Source organism: Pistacia vera, unplaced genomic scaffold (genome assembly GCF_008641045.1).
Source record: "Pistacia vera cultivar Batoury unplaced genomic scaffold, PisVer_v2 Contig117, whole genome shotgun sequence".
Lineage (NCBI taxonomy): Eukaryota > Viridiplantae > Streptophyta > Magnoliopsida > Sapindales > Anacardiaceae > Pistacia > Pistacia vera.
Genome location: NW_022195215.1, coordinates 205,157 through 211,843, shown reverse-complemented (window position 1 = coordinate 211,843; position 6,687 = coordinate 205,157).

The following is a 6,687-nucleotide window of genomic DNA, read 5'->3' as shown; positions in this document are numbered from 1 at the left end:
TTTCTTGCAATAAAAATTGATATATCACTTATTTCATTTGCAGGGTAATCAAAGAAAGCTGCATAGATTAAATACAAACCTTTCAAAGTAAAATGACTAAAACCTTTTGCTATATTGTGTAAAAGCATTTCCAATGGTGCTCTTTATTTTAAAGAGGATCTTTAGTGATTTCTAAATATAAAGAATAAAACTTTTATTCAAATCTAATAGACTCTTTAAATTTTAAGAGAGATAATATGTTTTTTCATGAAAACAACTTAATAGGAGAGATAAATCATAAATAAAATGCATAAAAACTTGTAATTTATTATTTAAAATTAGGAAAGAGAGTGAAATTTGACTCTCTAAATGTGGAGAGTCAAACTCACTCTTTAATTTATATTTAAAGAATAAAGAGTCTGCTGGACTCTTGTTTCTATGGATAAACTTTTTATAATAAAGAGTTTAGATCATATAAAGAGTCATTTGAAGATTTCTAAGAGCATCTCCACTGGTGCTCTTTATTTTGAAAAGTATTTTTCATATAAATAAAGAGCATCTTCAATAATTTTAAAATATAAAGAACACAATTTTTATTCAAATCCAATAGACTCTTTAAATTTAATGAAGATGCTCTTTATTTTTAAGAAAAAGACTTAATGGGAGAGAGAATTATAAATAAAATGCATAGGAACTTTTAGTTTATTAATTAAAATTAGGATAGAAAGTGAAATTTGACTCTCTAAATGTGGAGAGTCAAACTCACTCTCTAATTTATATTTTAAAGATAAAGAGTCTATTGGACTCTTGTTTTTATGAATAAACTCTTTATAATAAAGAGTTTAAACCATATAAAGAGTCATTTAGAGATGCTCCAAGATATGAATTTCAAATTTTAAATAAACATTTAAGAGTTTAGTGTGCCAGAGATGCTGTATTAAAAGTGCTTGTAAGGAAAAAGAAACAAAATGTAAGTGAAACGTTGAATATTACACAAGAAGTACAATTTTGTGCTTTTACGGGTATAGAATTTTTAAACATATAATTAGATTAAGAAGTGCCATGACAACGTCAGCCATTTAGTAGCATCATAAATTGATAATGAAGGTAACCTCATAATTGAGGTTGTTTCTTGTTAAAAGTCTAATTTAAAGAATTTAATTCTGGGACCTACATTTAGGTTGGCGTTCGTGGAACTTTAGGGATGTAATTAATATACCTTTAATGGTGGAGAATCATAGAGAGCAAGGTAGATCGTGTTGAGAAGAACATGTAAGCTACTTCCATTAAGGGTCATGGCTCCTACTGGATCCAACTCTTCTCTTTCTTTGTGAGAGTCATCCAAATCTTTAACCTTCTTGCACATAAAGTAACTTTTGATAACATCTCAACGATTATCCTAACACTTAGATGGATAAGATTAGTGGGTATGATTTTAAAGCATAGATTAAGTCATTAATTTAAGTTAAAAATCACATCACATATCTAATATATATGAATGTATTGTTATGAGTCAAAGCACTTGTTAACTATTTAAATGTATTTCAACACCCAACTTATTTCTATCCGAAGTAAGACTGCAACATTATACATAATTAAGCATCAATAACAATAATGAATACACCTTTATTCTATACTAGTGAATTGCTTTTGTCTAAAATCTAAAGAGATCTAAATGCATAAGAATTTTTTTAGAATTTTCTATGTGTAATAATAGACTTAAGTTTGTCATTTTACAAAGAGTAAACGACATGGTCCCACCCAAGGTTTGGCGAATCTAAAAGTTCCCACCATTGGTTTCTTAAATTCCAGATTCCGACCTTTAAATTAACACTGTTAGGGTTTGAAACAGTATATAATATATTATTACCAAACTGCCCTTTAACTTTTACTTTTGATTGTGGCGGTTAGATATCAGAAACCTCCCTAAAAGATGGAAGCTTGTCCATTGCACCCTACGAGCTGGGCAAACCCCAACCACCACAATCGGCACCATAGATCGGCCAAAGCCATGGCAGCAGCGGCGCGAAGGAGACTAGGAGCAGCACCCCAAACCCTCGCCTGACTGCCGCCCATTAGGTCAATTGGATTGCACAATTTCTGCGACTTTTCCTCTCACCCACCACTACTCCTAGGCCATTTCCGGCCAATTCTGACATCACCAAGCTCTCCTGTTACCACCATCAGAACCCCCACGCCACAATCACCAAACCCCCTCACACTCCCACCTCGATGCACCCACAAATCGTCGGCCGATAGCCCCAATAACCTCGCGCGATTCTCCAAGTTTACAGCCAGATTCCGGCTGGTTTTAACACTAGAAATACCCACTCTCACAACCATTCGAACCCCGATCCTCTGCTCAACAAAACCCACATCTCCACTGGCCTCCCTCACTCGTCGTTTGCCGTCCACGAGTTGCCAAGTCTCGTTTCTATCACATGGGTGCGATTGTTATATTTCAAACTTGAGATATGGAGGGTGTTTGTGGAGAAATTTGAGATGTGGAGGGTTACTTTAAAATTTTTATTTTTATTTCAAATTTAATACAATATAAATGACAATTTACCCTTTAACTATTACATTAAACTATTTTCTATTAATTTAAAGGTGAGATTATGAAATTTATGAAATCAAGGTAGGAACTTACAGATTTGCCAATCCTTGGATGGGAACATGTCGTTTACTCTTTTACACATGAGAATAAACATCACTACAGTATTATTTTGATGCATATTTATCCATTTTATTTAGATGATTTTATCTAGTACAATAAATAACGATGCCATAATTAATGTCAGGCCTGTACTTGTATCATAAGAGTTTCAATGGCATCTTTGAAGATGATTTTTTTATTATTATGTCAGAAAACTTCAACCAAACAACCACCAAGCTTAAATTCTAGAGCCCTCTTTGTTTTACACGTATTTGGATGTATTTTCTCAACATGTATTTAATGTTCGAAGTAGAGGAGCGGTAGAAATGTTCTTCTTTTGCACATTTTTGTTCACTCTTTCACTTATCATTTAACACGTATACAAGAGACAAATAAAAAGAAGTAATAAATGTTCCCCTTTTTTACTTTTCTTTTTGTCTTTGGTCTGTACTAGGATTTATGCTCTGCGGAATTTTTGTATAGTGCTTAATGGCTTGACACATAACACAAATCCATGCTTCATGATTTAATGTATCTTTCGACAATAAGGAAAGAGAAACTTTTGCATAAGCGGCAGAGTATTGCTAATAAGAAAAGTAGACTGATTTTCTCTCCCATTTTTTCTCATTTTCTAATCTGCCAAACACGCTCTAACTTTCTTTCTTTTTGACAAATATCTCCGATGAACATCTAGTCATCTTCAATTAGGCTATTGAAGAGTGGTATGAGATCTTTTATTCTATATTATCCAATGTAACTAAGCCTATGAAATTATTACGGGAAACTTCAATTAGGAGTAAAGTTACACAAAGAAATTAATCATAGCTAGAAACTATTTAATGCAAATTGATGGGTCAATATCACATGTTTACCTTATCATGTACATTAATTTGCTTCATTTATCTTTAATTTTAAATCAATCCAATTATGTATTGACACATAAATTTGTATAAACGAGATTGTATAAACAAAATTGTACATATTATTCAATTAGTACGAAAATACCTTCTTTTATTCTAGGTTATTGACTTCTTTTCTTCTTGCTTTTTCTCCTTTTTGGGTAAAATAAATACATCATTACACTACTTCAAAGTAATATTAAGAAACTTATTATAGCTATAAAAAATTAAAAAATTAGAAATTATTTAGATTTTTGAAAGAATGGATTAGCAATTTGATCTCATAGTTGTTATATGAATACTTCATGTAAGGGTAAACCACATTTTTCCATCCAAAAAGTTTCAAAATATCACTTTTAATAACATTTCAATGATTATCCTAATAGTTGGATGGATAGGATTAGAAAGTATAGTTTAAGTCATTAATTCAAATTAAAAGATCACATTACACAACTAATATATATAAATATATTGTTATGAGTCAAGCGTTTGCCATTCATTAATTAATAAGCTCAACAACTTATTTCTATCCAATGTAAGACCGTAATATTATATATAATTAAGCATTGGAAAAGACAATGAATACACCTTTATTCTACACTAATGAATTGCTTTTGTCTAAAATCTAGAGTGATCTAAATGCATAAGAATTTTTTAAGAGTTTTCAGTGTGTAATAATAGACTTAAGTTTGTCATTTTACAAATGAGAATAAACATCCCTATAATATTTGATATGGGTAAAATTACACTTGACATCAGCACCACCAATCGTTCCATCAATCAAAGTTTATCAAGAGCTAAAAGACAAAATAATATTAGCTGTTAAGACCAAACCGACTTAAGAGTATTTATATCAATCCTATCCCATTTTAAGATAAGGATTAAAGAGTGGTCCCTATGTGTCAAGACAACTTGCAAAAACACTCATTATATTGACCTCAAATGTATAAATGGGCACCACTCTTCATGAAAAAGAGAAGTCGGACATATGAGAGTTGGGCACACATTCAAGCTTCAACCATTATTTTTTCTTTGTAAACAAAGCACTACTCCATTTTTGTACATCTTATAGGCAATATAAAAAAAAATGGTCAGAGAATAATAAAATAACAGTGGATGTAGGATTCGCTTTAAGCATCAAAACCACTAAAAATATCTCTCTTGTCAATCTTTTATTTATGTTTCTTCAAACATATATATATCACCATTGTACCATAATCAACTCCCATAATCAATTCACGTGTAATTTCTAAAATCTTCTTAGCACTTTGTACGTGTGAGGTCGTTGGTGTCAAAATCACGCATCAACAGTTTGACGCTAAAAGGAGAGCTCCTGATTCACATCAACTCTCCATGTTTTTCAAGTAAGTCTCAAATTCTTCAGCAAATTTCAGCTTCTTTTCACATTATCAAATGTGAAAATCTGAGTAGAATAAAGTCTGAATCTGGCAATACAGTAAACACAAGAGTTGTAGCCCTTCGAGTAACCTTTTTGATGGTCCAAGAATCATCCAAATCCAAGGTCTATAGCTCAAGTTATTGTTAAAATATTGAAACCTGTTCTAGATCAGAACTCTCATATTGCGTGGCCAGATCTCTCAGATCGCACACATCAAAGCTCTCAAATCACGTGGCCAGATTGCTCAGATCATACACATTAGATCTCCCAGATCGCGTGACTAGATCGCTTAGATCGTGTGCATCAGATCACTCAGACCGGGCGCATAAGATCTCCTAGATTGCTCAGATCTCACGCATCAGATCTCTCAGATCGTAAAGCCAGATACCTTAGATCACGCGCATCAGATCTCTCAAATCGCGCGCATCAAAGCTCTTAGGTCACACACATCAGATCTCTCAGATTGATTAGATTGCACGATCAGATCTCTCAGATTGGTGGCTAGATCGCTCATATCTCGTGCATCAGAGCTCTTAGATCACGCGCATCAGATCTCTCAGATTGGGTGCTCAGATCTCTCATATCAGATCAAGCTCCTAAGCTCTATAGCTCCTAAGTTATCGAGCTCTCAAGCTCTTTAGCTCCCAAACTATCGAGCTCTCAGATCACACGTTCAAGATCATTCACATCAAGCCTCCGAGCAGCTAATTCGTGCTTCTGAGCACCCAGATCGTGCTTCCAAGCAACCAGATCGCGTGCTTCCAATCTCCTAGATCATGTTTCCGAGCGCTCAGATCGCCAAGGTCGTTCAAACCTTATGTTCTCATATCAAGCTTCACGCTTTTTGATCGAACCCCTTGTGTTCTCAAATCAAGCCCTGTACTTTCTAATCAAACTCTTTGTGTTCTCAAATCAAGTTCCATACTTTCTGATCGAACTCTTTGTGCTATATGCTTTCTGATCGAACTTCTTCTATTCTCAGATCAAGCCAACGCTTTTTGAGCAAACTTCTTCTATTCTCAAATCCAACCCCGCGCTTTCTAATCGAACTCTTTGTGTTCTCAGATCAAGTTCCACCCTTTCTAATCGAACTGCTTATACTCACTAATCAAGCTCCTTATACTCTTTGATCGAGCTCATAAGCTCGCTCATTTGCTTGAGGTCGTGTGTATCAGATCGTTCTGATCGCTTAGATCGTGAGCACATCTCAAGCTCCTTAAGATCTCAAATCACGCGCTCCAGATCAAGCTCCTCATCTTGAGATCGCACGCTTCTGATCGTTCAGATTGCACATTTCAAACTCTCAGATCGAGCCCCTATCAAATCATGATCGGCTCCTAGCTCTCAAATCTCAATCAACTCTTAGTTTTGAGATAGCGAACAACCTCAGATTGTGTTCTCAACTCTCAGTTCTTAGGTCGCGATTAGCTATCAGCGTAAAAAAAAAAAGTGTAGAAAACTTAAAATAGCACCGAAATAGTGAATTTTGGGCCCAAAAATGAACCCAATGGGTTTCTCAATTCCCACGACATAGAGCTAGAAATGAGCTTTCCATTGATATCTTATGGGCTTTAAAACTGCTTCTAAATAAAAAGTTATGGCTATTTTAAGTTGACATGTTCGTTTAGGACCTCTAAACCGTGCGTTTGGGCTTTTGACGTCAACTCTCTCCAGGAATTCATTTACTAGACATTTTATGTCAGTTATCAGATTGTGATTAGCTTCAGATCGCTCCAAGCTTTCAGATCGCAATC